Here is a 16,361-nt window from a genome sequence, read left to right as displayed (position 1 = left end):
AACAGTGGCTGTGCCCAAATTGCCAAAAATGATCAAACTGATGTGTACATTTTGGGGATGCTCATTTATGAGATGTTATCACATTTCGGCATACTTCTATTATATAAAATAAATAAGTTCAAGCCTGCTTTTTTGGGCTCTTCGAGCTTAGTAAGGGGCTCAACTCCCTCTGCAGCTCTCTTTGCAGTGGCAGCCCAGGCGGGGTGTAGAGACCTCTGAATAGAGGCTTCATCCCATCTGCTGTCCGGAGTGTGCATCCTTGCACACACTCACATGCACACTGAAACTGGGTATGGGTTTAAGCGATTAGGATAGGGTAGGGGGTGCATAGGACACTATGCTCCTGATGTCTGTCCAAGTCTCCTATTTGCCCTATAGAGCTGGGTGCTGTTGAGGGCACCAGAAAAATGTAGGGTGGGGGAAGGAGCGGAGGGGAATGTGCCCTGAACTGCAGCTGGAGTAAAATGACCATCACCCCAACTTCACTGCCCCTCTGGCCATTTCCCGGGCCTCCCCCTCCTGGGAGCCCTCCAGGAACCCTGCCGGGCTGAATTGGCTCTCTGTCTAGGACTGGGGCATTCATCCATGAATTGAGATGCTGGAGCAGAGTCAGAGGACAGGGGAAGCTTCAAGGACGTGAGGCAGAGCACGCTGGAGCTGCCCACCCCTCCCACCCTGCCCCAGCCCCAGCAGCAGTCCCGCCACATCCCAGGCTGCCCTGGCAGGCCCTCCATGCAGAGCCCATGACCACACAGCTTCCTGGGTGGCCCGCGCTGCGCCCACCACAGGAGGCCTGCTGGGACAGAGGCAAGAACCCCGGGTCTGATGGAGGAGGAGCTGGTGCAGGGTGAGATAGAGGGGGTCTTTGAGCTCCCAGGGTTTTAAAATAGTTCTGGGTGTTGAAAAATGTGTAAGATGCATCTAAGAGAAAATATTAAAAATTTAGGGATGATCTGCTGTGCTGGTTTATCCAGATAATTTATCCATTTATTTATCCAATAAAATATTTGACTGAAAGCTTATCCTCTGCAATGCTCCATAGTAGGCAGTTGGACTATACATAAAGATGTATAAAAGAGTTTCCATTTTCCCAGTGTTGACAACCCTATTGGGATCCTAGATAGGTAACAACTCACAGTGATAAAAGAAAGAAGGCAATCAGTGCTAACAAGGTATTATTAGCAACTAGCCACAGGGGTCCAGATGAGGTATTCATTATAGCTAGAGGGGTTTCGGGAAGGCTTCCTGGGAGGGAGGGCTGGGCTGGTGTCTCCCACCTGAGTCCTGAACGCCGAGTATGGCTGGTGAGGGTGTCAGCACAAGCAAAGATGAGGAAGGCTGGGACAGCACTGTGGGTTCTCATGGCTAAACCTCTGGAGATGGTGGGTCTGCATCTCACTGATGGACAAGGCAGGCCGGGCCTTAAAGGGCCCATCCATCCACCCAGGATGAGGAGATCAGCTCACCCCGTGGCCTGGCCACCCTGTTCTCAGTTGACTGGATCAGACTGGGCACCTGCTCCACAGTGGCCTGGCAAGAACACTCTACCCACGGAATATTGGGACTAATCGGATCAATAGACGCTTTTCCAGGATGGGGGTGTTACAAGTAGAGAAAGAAAGAGAAGGGCATTTTGTCAGTGGTGAGAACAGAAGAAAAAGGCAGAGGGAGAAGAGAAAAGAGTGTGTGTCCTTCTGTGACAAGCGGAGCTCAGGTGCTCAGGAGGTAACGGGTTGGCCAAGCTCTGCCCCTCTCAGTGGAGCCTCAGCCTCGGGAGCCCTGACCCTGCCGTCCACCATGGTCCTTCTTGGTGGCTTTTCTTGGCTTTTGCCAGAAGGTCTAGCTACACAGCTGAGATCTGTGTTTCCCAATTGCCCATGCACCTGGCCTCCCTGTCTTTGCTACAGGGGGCAACCTGATCTTTATAACTAACATCAAAGTGAAACAAGGTCCCCCAATGGCTTGTGGGTGGGAAGACACGAATGGACTCCAGCAACCTGAAGGATATAAAGTAGGCCAGATGGGAAATCGGGGGTGAGAGGAAATAGTCAAAGACTCCTGGACACAGGAACCATGAAGAGGAACAGGTCTGGGAGAGAACGGGTTGACTTGCAGGACCTTATAAGACATTCAGGTAGAGCTCAGGAGGGATTTGGGGGTCAGGACATAGAAAAATGGCAGGTACAATGAGAAAATCCTCAGCTGCAAAGCTTTCAACCCAACCTCTCGGATGGGCTGGGAGGAGGACGTAGCTGAATGATACTGTCGGAACTCTGTCCCTTCTCCTGGTTCAAGATAAACAGGTCCCCAAGGGTTGAGGTGCAAAGACATGCAAATGTGAACGAGATAACCAAGAGACAAGTGAGCGAGAGACTAGAACTTCACAGAAGAGGACATCCTAATAGCCCGCAAACACGTGACAAGCTGCTCAATAGGCCCACCTCTGACATTTTGGGGGCCCAGACCCCATAAGTTTGGTGGCAGCCCAATGAACAGAAGTCTCAGTATTTCAAAGTTAAAACTCAGTTAACAAATTATTAAGTAAACGATCTTCTATCCTCCAAACTTCACAAATACACATTATAGTGACCTAGCAGGCCAGGCTCGAATTTAATACTTAGAACGCAAAGGTTTAAATTGGATTTGAATGTGATGGTTCAGGTACGGAGGCCTCCCACCTTTAGCCCCCAGACCATTCCTCTCTTCTTCCGACCCCCAGCACCACCCTGCACTGCCGAGGACCCCACGCTCGTGGGTGGGGACACTCCAGCCTGCATGCCTGTGGGTGGTCCACCTCCGTCAAGCACCCTTCTGCCCCGAGATCACCCTAGAGACTAGATAAAGTGTGTGCACAGCGTAGTGACCCTGCCTGGAGGAGTGGCCTGGGCAGGCTGTGGGGCCTAGTTTGGGAACATTTGGGCGAGAATGCCAGAGTCCTAGGGACCAGCTCCATCCCTAAGTGGGTAACTTAACCTCTGTGAGCCTCAGTTAGGTCATGGTAATGACCCAATGAAAGCTCCTCTCCTAGGCTGCGGTGAGGTAAGAAAATTATGTAACTAAATCCCATTCAAATGTTAGTCCAATAAATTTAATGGTACTGGGCTGGGTGCTGACCTGACAGCTTAGCCAGGCCTGCCGTGTGTCACCAGGCATCGTGACAAGCTGAGAGGGGCCTGGGCTCCACCTGAACCCTCCTGCAGCCCCACTGAGGAAGGGGAGGAGGCAGCTAACTAGCACTAACCACAGCCATGGGCCAGGTGGGCAGGAGCCTTGTTTGATCTGGCCCCCTCAGGCCTCAGGGCAGCCCACAGCTTTGGCCTGGAGGCCCAACCGGGCTCAGAGCTCTGGCACTGCCCCTGAGCTGGCCCCCAGATTCTGCCAACTGGGCTGGCTCACAGCACTGGTAGTGGGGTGTGTATGCCAGAAGCAGGGAGACCTATTTTTGCTCCAGTCACAGGCCAATGGCTGAAAAAAAAAGTTAAATTAAGATGACTTTGCTCTTTCTTGGCATATAACCAGTACAACTTGCCTACTGTTTAACAGAAGGGATTAAAGAGCCTCTTCCGTAAAGACAGTGAAGCCTAAATGTGTGGAGGTCTGCCCTGAAGCTGGCCAAGTGTGAGACAGGGTGAGGACCGAGGACAGAAAGAGAAGTGAGGGGAGGGGCAGGAGGAGGAAAGAAGGAAAGGAAGATGAGAAGGAGCACTGGATGGAGAAAGGCAGAGGGAGAGAGAGGAAAAGAGAGGGGAAGAGAAAGCCAGCACAGACTCACAGAGAGACACCTCAGGGCAGACGAGGCGAGGACAGGGGGAAGAGAGGTGGAGACCAAGAGACACATGGACAGAGGGGGATTCAGTGGGTTTGGAGGACGTGTTGAAGGAGGTGGTGAGAAGATGTGTATCTGGGTGGGACTGCACCCTGGCTAACCAGTGTTCAAGTTCATCAATTATCCCTTTCTGTGAACCCACAGAGGGGCCACACGAATGAGCCCAAGCAGTCCTTAAAGGAAGAAGTCATTCCCTTTTGCCCCAGGTGCTATGTTGAGCCCGGCAAGCCCATTCCCCTTCAGTGCTCTGTCACTGCCTTGGACAAGAGCAGGAAAAGGGTTAACCTGGCACAGACTTGAGTAGACAGCGTCCAGCCCACCTCCTGGTGAAGACAATTAGAGAGGAGAGAGATTTCTTTCCAAATAGCTTTCCAGAACAGCAGGGTCCCAGGCCCAGCCAAGGCGGGCATGACACCCAGGCCCAGTGGGCAGCTGCTTCCCAAGGTGAGATTTGAGAAGCACCAGGGAGACAGCCCTACCCCCAGATATCTCCCCCACTGACTGTCAGGGGTGTGACCCCCACCTCAAGGTAACAGCCTCAGCTTGGGCAGGAGTCAGGAAGCCTAGCTGGGGGTCCCTGGCGAAGCTCCCCATGTCCAGCATTCACTTGCTGCCCCCTTCCCAGGGCTGCTGTGAGGACCAACCTGCCAACTGATGGGCAAGATCATGGCCTGAGTTTGGATCCGACTCTGCTCCTAGCTAGCCAAGTGATGGAGGCTCCCTGTTTCCTCAGCTAAAATAGAAGAAATAAGGTTGTTGTGACAATGAAGAAAAGTATTTTGTGTGATGATCTGGCCTCAGTCCATGGCCGGTAGAAAGTACTTAGCAACTTCCCTCTGGAAGCTGTAAAACAAAAACATTTTGGGATTTCTTTGTGTGTAAGAACCCACATCACTTTCTTGACCCAAATGCATGTATTCCTGGGAGGGAAATCCACGTAACCTGCTGTAAACATCTTTTCAAAAATATTTTCCAATAGGACAGGCAGCTGAGAGCAAGTTTCCCGGAGCAACATGGGCCAGGGGAGGTTTGACAAAGCCAGGAGAGCCATTGGTCCAAGGCTGGGCACTGCCTGGGTTCAACCAGGCAATCAGCCGACTCTCCATCTGGCAGATTCTAACGTGTTCTTTAAGGCCCAGCCCAAATGTCACCTCTTCAGTGCCGACTTCCCAGCTTGAGGCAGCGACTCCTTCAGGTCCCACCAGTCTTTGTCTGCAGAGGTCCTATTGCACTTTCACATTTTACTGCGATTATTGGTTGTCTCTCCTACCAAAGTGAATTCTTGAAGAGCAGGAACTGCATCGTGTTTAACTCTGGACCAGCAGCCCCTGGCATCGTGCCTGGTCCAGAAAGGCAGTCAAGGTTTATAGAATAAACACCCGGGCTTGCCCCCGCTCTGGGAAAATCAGAACATAGAAATGTTCAACTTCGGAGGGGACCCTCCGTGTTGTCCAAGTCAAAGCCTTTCCATTTGCCTGGCCTGGAGAGATGACACACGATGACCTCATTTACTGCTCAGAACGGTCCCACAAAGTAGATAGGGAAGGTGCTGTGCCCCATATGACAGCTGAGGACAGGAACTAAGAGAAGCTAAAGGACTTACTCAAGGTCATCCAGCTAGTGAACAGCTGAGCCAGGACCAGCACCCAGGCCTTCTGAAGTCTAGTCCAGCACAAATCTGCTGAGGTCTTCCCAGGCCAGGAAACACACAGGCCAGTTGGGGACAGAAACGGGGCATATTATTTTCTAGGTATTTTTGAAGCTTAAGAATTGTACACGTTTTGAAGAAAGCTTATTTTTGTAAAGAAAGCCCAATAAGTACAGCATCCAAAATATCTGAAAGCAGAGAGTGACATTGAACCATTATTAAGTCGATGAATGAGAACCAGGGGGGTGGTAAATCACACAAAAATGTAAAGTCAGGATTATACACAGCCTCCACAGCCAAGGGCGCCCCATCATCAAACAAATGTTTGTATTGTGTTTTGAATCAGAATCACTATGTAGTTTTGCAGCTTACATTAGGGGACTAAGGAAGGACTTCCTGCGGCCGGCAGGTAGGTGCCAGATCACTCCGAGTGCTGCCTTCTTCCTTTGTCACACACACGGCTCATCCTAGAAATACTATCGACATGTTTTAAACTTAAAATACCTTGTCTTCCCTCACTCTGAGCTCACCCAGAGCATCATCTCTTCGTAGTGGTGCGGAGCGTCCCATGTATTATAGACAGGGTTTTGTTCTCTCACAATCCATACATTGAACCTAATCACCAACGTGATGGCCTTGAGGGGTGGGTGCTCCTCAGGTTTGGTGATTAGGTCATGAGGATGGAATTTTCATGAACCGGCTTAACAGCCTTATGAAAGAAATCCCAGTATTTCCTGGCCCCTTCCAGCAGGTGAGGACTCAGAGAGAAGAGGTACGAATGAGGAAGCATGCTCTCACCAGATACTAAATCTGCCGCTGCCTTGATTTTGGATTTCTTAGCTTCTAGAACTGTGAGGAAAACATTTCCGTTGTTTATAAGCCCCCCAGTATTCTGTTAGTGCAGCCTGAATAGACTAAGTCACCACGAGAAGGACGCATGATTGTTTAGCTACACACGTGTGGACATTGGTGGTGTGTCCAATGAGTGCCTGCAAACACAGACTGCAAACCTGTGGAGCATGTGTGTAGGTTAAATCCCAGGAGAGGGCTTGCTCAGTTTAAGAACAAGTGCATTACGCATTTTCACAGATATTTCCAAGGTGGCCTTCAGCAATGTCTGCCCTACCTACCTGCTAATCTGGCCCTACCTTTGCCAAAGATGAATGAAAAATTATTTTATTCTGTGTCAATATGCTACTGAAAATTGGCGTGACGTCATTTTAATTTGTGTTTCTTTAATTACGAATGAGATGGAGCACTTCCTCACGTGTCTATTGATGATGACATTTCTTTTTTCTGTAATGCCTACGCATATTCTTTTCCTGTTTTTCTCTTGGTCTTACCTTTTCTCCCATTTTGATTTATTCATCGCCCCACTGTCAACCAAGAATCCCTATATTGGACAAAACTGTCCCTCAAAAGTGAGGGGGAAATCAGAACACACCCAGATAAACAAAAGCTGAGGAATTTCACCAACAAACCTGAGGGGCTGCCTCAGGGGCACGGTGTATGTCAAGGTCTGGTGTAAGGTGGGTGGAGAGTGGGTAGCGGTCAAACTCAGCAACCGCTGGTTCAACAGGCAGGCTGTCCCCTGTCCCCCACAATTGGGAGTCAGGCTGTTGGCAGTACAAGGTGAGGGAATGTTCCTCTGGTGGCTCCTGCAACTTCATGAGCCTGTGACTCATCTCTGGGGACATCTGGCAGCAGCTCTGTGGGTGGGGACTCAGGCACAGGTACCTCAAGGCCAGCCTTCCCAGATTCTCATACCTTGAGGTCCTGTACCTTCATGTGAACTTGATCTTATGCCTTGACATGGTGTCCCAAGCCCTTTGTGCCCTAAGGCCAGCCCTGAGCCTGATCTCAAGAGCTGCAGCTAAGTCCCAGAGGAAAACAACAATTTTTTTTAGGTTTTCCATGTGTTTACATGGACATTTCCACTTCATTAATACACGATTTCCTTCCCATATTCCTTTGATTTTTTAAAATGTCCGTAAGTAGATTGTTCTAAGTCTTTGTAGCAGATCTGTTACCTGGTCTTTTTCAAGGACAGTTTCTGTTGATTTAATTTTTTTCCTTTGGGTCAAATTTTCCTGTTTCTTTGTATCTTCGTGAATTTTTTTCTTAAAAACTGGCCATTTGGATCTAATAATGTCATAGGTCTAGAAATCAGATTCTCCCCCTTCCCCTGGGTTTGCTATTTTCTAATTACTGGTTTTGTTTTTGACTTTTTAAAAAACTATTATTGTAGGCTGTCTCTGTGGCAGGGGTCTGCCTGGGGTGTAAACTTAAGTTCTTCTCAGGTCTTTTCTGATCCTGGACCTTTTCCCTGGCATGTGCTTTCCCCATATATGCTGTTGCTTTTGAATATCCTAGTATTTAATGTCTAGCTCCAAAGCGGGGGCGGGGGGGGGAGATTAAAGGGGAAGAATAAAAAGACATCCGTTCTTTAAGTCCCCTGGAAGTCGCTTCAGCCGGAGGAGATTCAACAGGGGCCCCATAGCCCCTTTGCTGGCCCCTGTGCGATCAGGGACGGAGTTAGCTATTGGAGCACAGACCTCCGATGTTGTGGGGACAGGGTCCTTTTTGCCCACCGTGCTTTCCACGAGTTTCATACACACTGCTCCTGGAATACGGGTGCTCAGCTGCCCGCCATGGCGCTGGGTTGGGGGGAGGGATTGGTTGCTGCCACAGTGCTAGGAGCTGAACTTGACTGAAATGAATAGCATTTTATTGTCCAAGCCCTTTCCCTGGAAGTTGCCAGACTTGAACAGACTCCAGCGTTCCCAAACAGTCACGTCAGGGTAATTGTTTCCTAGGTAGGGAGACAGATTCCTGGTACTTTCTGCTTTGCCCTATTCTCAGAATCCTCTCTAATTCGTTTGATTTTGATGAAGTTCACATGAGCATAGTTGGAAGACGACACAAGTTATACAAGCTTATTACGAAAATTAGCACATCAGTGCCCGTATTCTCCATGAACTGCTGCTTCCCAGAGGCAACCAGTTGCCACATCATAATGTAGTTATATCACTATTCACATTTTTTTGTGATTTCATAAGTCCCGGTTCCAGCTGAGACATGTAGTAAGCTCTGATCGCTTTACCTTCCTGCACGGTGTTTTGTTTTGACTAGAAGTCATACCTGTTTTATTTTCCCATTATCTTACTTTCTGACAACCTCATCAGAAGTTCAATGTCAACCCCTGTCCCAGTGTGTAAATCTCAGTGTGTCCAAACACATGAGGTGTTCTATCGATTAGTACTTTCGTGGGACGATCCAAATCTGACCTCTTCACGTCTCTTCTCTTTGCCCTCTGCCCTTGGCACATAGCTGTTGTCCTTGGAATTCCCTTCTCCATCATTTTGGGGATTTCCTTCTTTTCTTCCTTGTATTGAATCCTTTATTTCCTGGATCTTCTGTTCCCAAAGTTTCTGAGAAAGGATGTGTGGGAGACAATTTTCTTAACTTGAAAGTCTAAAAGTGTCTCTATTCTACATTAAAATCTGATTGATGGTTTGTTGCAGGTACTTTTTAAATCAGAATTTTATTTACTTACGTTTTTGGATACTAATATATTATTATTTATATGGAGTGCAAATTTCTTTTACTATATGTTATCTAAATTTTTCACATTGATTTCCATTTTTTAATTACATTTATGGGAGTGACATTGGTTAATAAGATCCCGTGAGTTTTGAGTGGACATTTCTGTGATACAAGGTCTGTATGTTATGTGAACACACTGCTTCATTACGTTGTCTCACAAAACTGCCTTTGAGAATTATGAAGTCATTCGGATTCTAAGTATTTGTATGTGACATCTTTTTGCCTCTTACCTTCTCAGAATCTTGTGAGATTTCTTGACTTTCAGTGTCCTAGGATTTTATGACAGGCATTAGAGACAGTTCATTTTAATCCATTTTGCCAGAAGTTGAAAAAGCCCTTCAATCTAGAATCTCATAAGCTTCTCACCTGGTGAGGTTTCTTCTGTCATTTCTTTGTTTTTCCCCTGCCCGGTGACCCCCGCCTCCTAGTATGTATTCTTTTGCATAGTCCCATTCAGTACCGAGAGGGGCGACTTCCGTGACCAGCTGGATGTTGTAGGTGATGGTGAGACCCAAAGGGAGTCACAGAAGACATTTCCCCAGGGTCTTGGATCACTTGCTTGGGGGAAGCCAGCTGTCATCTCGAGAAGACACTAGAGCCACCCCTCCCCCATGGAGAGGACCCCATGGTGGGGAACTGATACCTTCCACTGACACAGACCACAACCTTGACAGTCGTAGGAGCAAGCCACCTTGGAAACATATTCTGTAGCTATCGTCAAGCCTTAAGAAAACTGTAACCCTGACTAACCTCTGGCTGAACCTCATGAGAAACTCAGAGCCAGAACCATTCAGCTCAATCACCCCTGAACTCATGGCCACATAAACTATGTAGTATGCACTGGAGAATTTTTCATTGAACCATTTCTCTCGATCGGAGGTCTGCTGTTTTGCTCATTCAGCATTTCTCCTTCTGGTGAAAGAGTATCTCCTCTCCTCTGGGAAATCATCTGTGGGGTTAGTCAGCACTTGGCCCCTCCCCTGATCCCAGCTGAAAAGATGAGCCAGATGAGATCAATCCGACTCCCCTTCGGGACCTTGTTAGACCGATCGCACAGCGATGCTGGACTCAGTACACAGAAGGCGGAGGCCTGTGGCTGCTGGTGGCCACCGTGGAGGACCGTGTGGACGGAGCCCGCCTCAGATTGAAGTCGGTAGAATAAGAGCCAGCACAGAAGCAGTATCTTGTTGACACTGCTGGAGGATTGAAATATAACCATTACTAATGTTAATGGCAACACTTGAACCTCCCAGTTACCTGAACCAATACATTTTTTTATTAAAAAGAAAAGGAGAGGCCCTGGCCAGGTGGCTCAGTTGGCTGGAGCATTGTCCCTTACATCAAAAAGGTTTTGGGTTCGATCCCCTGTTGGGGCGTGTACGGGATGCAACCTGTGGGTGTTTTCCTATCACATCGATGCTTCTCTCTGTTTCTAAAATTAATAAACATACCCTCGGGTGAAGATTAAAAAAGAAAAAAAAGGAGATCTTGGTGTTTGCACTGCGGTATCTGTCTCTTTCCTGACTTAACTTGTGAAGAGTTTTAAAAAAATCAAAACTGTATGTTTATCTTTTCACAAACATTTTTTCTGCAGCTATTGACATTATTACGAGTTTTGATTTGTAATTATTAATATGATGAATCACAGTACTTGATTTTCTCACACAAGTTGGTGGTTTTCAACCAGGGACAATTTTGCCAGGGATATTTGGTGACGTCTGGAGGCATTTTCGCTTGTTGCAAACGGGAGTGGTGGTGTAACTAGTCTCCATGGTCAGCTCAGGCCAGGGGGCTGCTCAATACCCCACCACGAACGGGAGAGTCCCCCACAGCGAAGACTTTTCCAGCCACACATGTGGAGGGGCCCAGGCTGAGAAACTGTGAAACCGGCCTCACATCACAGCCCGACCCACACACAGCTGGGTTCAGTTGGCTTTTGTTTTGTGTGGGGTTTTTGCATCTGTCATTCTTGAATGAGAGGAGCCAGTGATTTTCTGTTTCCGACTATGCCTTACTTTGATATCCAGATTTTGTTAGTCTCATGAAATAAGATGGGGAGTATGTATTTTCCCCGTTTTTTTGCAGATTTGCATAGGATTGAAATTATTTATTTCTTGGATGTCAGGCAGAACTCATTGGTGATGTCCGCCGTTTAGAGTCTCCTCTATGAAAAACATTTTAAAGGGCCGATTCAATTTATTTTATCATTATATGATTGTTCAGGATTTTTCTCGTGACAATTTAGTGAGGTGTTTTTCTAGGAATTTAGTTCATATAATTTTCAAATGTATTGACAAAATTTTCATAATATTACTTTATTGTCTTCATGAAATCGATAGAGGATGTAATGACGTGGCCTTTTAAATCTCCAATGCTTGTTAGGTGTACTTTCTTTTGATCTTGACTTATCTAACTAGAGGTTTATCAACTTTATTAGTGTTTCCAAAGAGCTACTTTTACTTTTTTAACTCCTCTCATTTGGTTGTTTTTTATTTAGTTAATTCTTACTATGATCTTTATTTCCCCCCTTTCTAATTTTTGGGGGTTATTCTGCTATTCTTTTTCTAACTTCTTGAGATGGGTGGTCTGTTTCTGTGGTCTCTTGTTTCTAGAAGTTTTCACTCCCTTGTGTCCTGTGTTCCTGATTATTTTTTTATTAAAGATGGGTAGACTGTATCTAAAAATTATTTTGAGGGGTAGCGTTATACCGAGAACAGCGTTATCTTCTCCACAATGGATCTGTGCTTGCTGTTGCCAGGTTCGCGCACGTTCCCCCGACTGAGACCACCGTAATCCAAATGAAAGGCTTGAGACCCCCTAGGTCTCCAGGTGACAGGACAGAGGGCTCAGGTTGGTGCTGGAATCAGTTTATTTCTGGTTTAGGCTGAAGACACAGTGAGGAGTGCATCACCCAGAATGTCTGTCTACTTCTGATAAACTCTTGGCTCTGACTTCTGTCCCAGCTCCACAAGGCGACCAGGAGCTCAGGTTGGCTCCAGGTATACAATCTCACAGCAAACGTGGCTGAAAGTGGCTTGGCTTAACTCTCTGGGTTCTTGTCTCCCAGCAATTCCTCGGCATTTGACAAGTTCCTTGATGCTTCTAAAACATTTAAAAACATTAAGAAAAATACCCAACCCCCACTCCCTCCAGGGTGTCTGAAATATATTCTTTAAAAATATTTTGTTTTGCTTTTTTAGCTCTTCTCAGCAGGAGGGTAGGTTGGAGATACCCAGTCCACCTTTGTCCGATGGGAACTTTCATTATATAATTCTACACCTTTTGATTTTTGAGTCTTGTGGATGCCTCATCCATGACACATATACACCTTTTAAAGTAGAGATTTCAACTCCTAGTTTCTGATTCTGCGTATATTGCCACAATCCTAACAACAAGTAAAAAGATGAATAAGCTGGAAAAACTCAAGTCGTCTTGAATCCATAAGAAAGGTAAGGACACAGGGCAGGCTGAGAGACAGACAGGCAAAAACAGGCAGACTCAGCCAACTGGAGCAGGGACTCTTCCAACGGGGGGTTGGGGAGCCTGGAGTAAATGAGGGCTCTGCCAATCCAAATGAAGGTCGTTTGGGGGAAGCCTCCTCAGTGGGTCCTGAGGGGTGTTTGTTGGAGGGGGCAGTAAGGGAGGAAGGAGACTCCCTGAAGGTAGGTGTGGGTCAAAGGGGATGGCCTGCACTGCACCTCTTCAGGCTGCAGTGGCTTCAGAGGGCCAGTCTTTAGGGACAAAGGTGACCAGGTAGAGATAAGGTCTAGAGAAGAGGGTTTAACCAGAAAGTGGCGTCCTGCCCTCCTTATCCTTGCTCATAAACCAGATTCCAAGAATGCGGCTGGCTCGGGCTGAGCCCAGAGCAACAGGCTCAGTTGCCTGAACACTAACTTCAAGGAGTCCCCTCAGGGCAAACGCTGGGGAAGGAGAGCCTTGAGAAATGGTGAATGCTGGCCCTTCCCCAGGTCCTGAGGACGACCACGGCCACCAACAGCTGGAGGAAACTGGTTTCCCTTTCCAGGCAGGCAGTGGGGCTCTGCCTTAAACTGGGGTGACAGAGGAAGCTCCAGGCCCCACTGGAGCCGCCCTGCACGCTGCCCACCCCCACCCCCTCCAGGGTGTCTGAAATTCCACAGCTGGAGATTCATTCCTCTGGGGTAGGTTTTACCTCCAGCTAAAATGCAAATCCCTTGGGGGGGGGTGCGGGGAGCAGATCAGCTATTGTCAGTTGGATATGGATGACTTTGTCATATCAATGTGCTGGGAGAGTAAACAGCAAGACCATGACAACAAAGTCCTTATTCAATAGGAGGAATTGTGCTAGGCCACAGCCCTGGCAAGTAACAGTGAGAAAGCTAGACTGGGACCTGCCTTCTAGAAGCATCTACAGGAGAAGCAGAGACAAAATGGGCATAGGTTCAGGACCCAGGGCACACCACACAGACGGGGACTGTGGAGGCCTGCAGGCATCTGCGGGCTGTTTGAGCTCATAGGAAAGCCAGAGGGCACAGAGACAAGGATGGCTCACCTACTGGGCCAACTCCAGGGAGCAGGGGGTGGGAGCCCGGGGGGAGGATGCCTTGTGGGCAAAGCTTCCCCTATGGCCTGGGGGTGCCAGGGAAGGCTACCTAGAGGCCTTTTAATGCAACTTGAAAAAAACCCAATGCAGTGGAGGTTGGCTGCGAAATGAAGGGCATCAGCAGAGGGAGAGCAAAGACACAAACACGTCCTCTGCACAGTCATGTTTGTGTCCTTGCTGTCCCTCTGGGGGAGAGGACTGGCTGGGGGGTGAAGCTGGGGGCTTTGCTGGGCTGAGCTGGGTGTGGGCTCTGGCTGCTGTCCGAATTCTCTGTTAGATGCGCCCCCTTCTGCAGTTTCAGAAGCAGCAGGAAAGGCGGGAGGAGGGCAGATACGATGGCATCACTGAGCCCTGCAGCCCTGGGCACGGCCCTGGCTGGGCGCTTCCTGACTCCCGGAGAACTCTACCCTGAGACCTGAGAGGAGGACTTGTTGCCCCTTCTATCCTTCTAGGTCGTGTGGCTGGTCTAAGAATTACAGTGACATAGACATATCAACAGGAGAGAAAACAATTTAATTATGTACGTATGTATGGAAACCCCACAAAGACTCAAACAGAGGCCGGACAGTTGAGGCCTATAGTTAACCAGAGCTAAGGAAACAGAAGGGGTCTGGCGCCTTCGCAGGGAGGAGGCGATTCATGGGAAGGTGAGAAAAGGAAACACATGAAAAACAAGCTTTGCCCAGCTGTAAGTCTCTCAGGAGAAAAAACGTTGTCTCTGACCGTCTCTCCTTAGTACAGAGAGGGGATACCCTGACAAATGAGGACTTCATTTCCAAACGTAAATTTCCCTAAAAAAGGTTCACTCCTAATCTGTTTTTGGAGCTTCTCCTGGGTCTGCACATTTTCAAAATAATCAGCTCAAAATGATCCTAAGGCCCAAGAGGCATATTTTGGGGTGACATATTCTGCTCCCCTTCAGGCCTCTACCCCTCCCACTGCCTCTCTGCATCTTCTGCAAAATAAACTGGCATTTTAAAGACCTGGTTTATATTAATGGAAAGAGGAGTTTATTCCTGGTACTCAATTCCTGGTACTCAATTCAACTCTGGCCAAGGACCTGGCCTGCTCTGGCAGGATATTTTCAACCTCTCCCAGAGGTGGCTAGGGACCACAGTGCCTCTCCAGGCAAAATAAAAAGGCAGATTAAAGAATTACAACCTTAAAAAAAAAACTAAGAAAGAAAAGTCCAAGAACAACAGGAAGCTGAACAGGAAGTTCCCATAGCAGATGAAAATATTTGAGAGTCATGCTGGGAGCAGAGGCTGAGGGCAGAGGGGACTTCAGGGACACTCGGCCCTGGTGGTCGTCCCTGCCACCTAGCCCTCTGCCGCCCCTACCTCCCACAGGTGCCCCCGCACCTGCTGGCCCAGCCCTGCCCGCTCCCAGGAGCTCTGCAAACGGGTGCTTAAACAGGCCTGTGCACACACATATATGTGCTTGCCCAGATAGGCCCCTACACGTATATGCACACATATACTCATGCCAACTAATATGTGGGCATGGTGAGCGGACAGGCACAGATGCAGAAAAGGCAAACCCTCAGGGACACTCTGCGTACAAAACTATAGAGAAAGTGAAAGTCAGCTGTGAGCCCTGCCTCTTACTTGCTGTAACTGACCACCTCTTCCCCAGGCACCCGGGCCTCTGATGACGTCTGGCTGCTGTGAGGCTTCTCACAGCCGTGTCCCCCACCCCGCCCCACCTCACCCCCACCCACTGCAGCCCTCCTTGGGCAGTAACTAAATTCTATCTTTCGAGACTGGTAGTTCTCAGGCATTTTGATTTCAGAACATTTTTATACTCTTAAAAACTAGTATGAGGACACTAAAGAGCTTTTGTTAGATGGTTTATAACTATCGACATAGCAGCATTGTTTTCCACTTCTGCGAATTTCTTCAACGTGCAACTTAACAAAGGACAGCTGGATTCTTGTATATGCCTCGGTGTTAACTCTCCTATGGTGTGTTTTGGGTGAGTAGCAAGAAAACCTGGTACCACAGAGATTTGCAGTTGGAAAAGAGAGCCTCCTGGCCCCCCTGTGCTAGGCTGCCCCGGACGTGCCTCCAGTGGTCCCCGCCTCCTGGTCTTTACACCTGTGTCCTCTCCCTGTGGGTGTAGGCTACACCTGGTGGTTCAGTTCAAAGGAATACATATGGCAAAAGTGACAGGATTAGCTATTTTTTACCCTCACTTGAGGACGTTTTTCATTATTGATTTGAGAGAGAGAGAGAGAGAGAAACATCAGTTGGTTGCCTCCCACACTCGCCCTGACAGGGGACTGAACGCACAGCCGAGGTATGTGCCCTGGTGGGGAATCCAAACTGCAACTGGTGGTGTTCAGGACGATGCTCCAGCCCCCTGAGTCACCAGACTAGGCGCTGGGACATCACTTTGAAGTTAAGTTACAAAGACGGTGGCTTCCATCTTGGGCCCTCTCTTGATTTCTTGCTCAGAGGTTGTGAGCTGCACTGTGGATAGGCCCCCCGCCCCGCCCCCCAGCAAGAAACCGAGGGAGCTTTCTGGCTGATATCCAGTGAGGAACTGGATCCTGCCAACAACCATGACGATGACCTTGGAAGCAGGACCTCTCCCTAGCTGAACCATCGGAGGTGACTGCAGCCCCAGCTGATGCCTCAGTTGTAGGCTGTGAGAGACCCCGGGGCCAGGCTTCTAGCCAAACCATGCCCAGATTCCTG

This window comes from Sturnira hondurensis, unplaced genomic scaffold, assembly GCF_014824575.4.
Source record: "Sturnira hondurensis isolate 20B ecotype Veracruz unplaced genomic scaffold, ASM1482457v3 Scaffold0016663, whole genome shotgun sequence".
NCBI classification, from domain to species: Eukaryota; Metazoa; Chordata; class Mammalia; order Chiroptera; family Phyllostomidae; genus Sturnira; species Sturnira hondurensis.
This window is presented reverse-complemented; position numbering follows the sequence as displayed.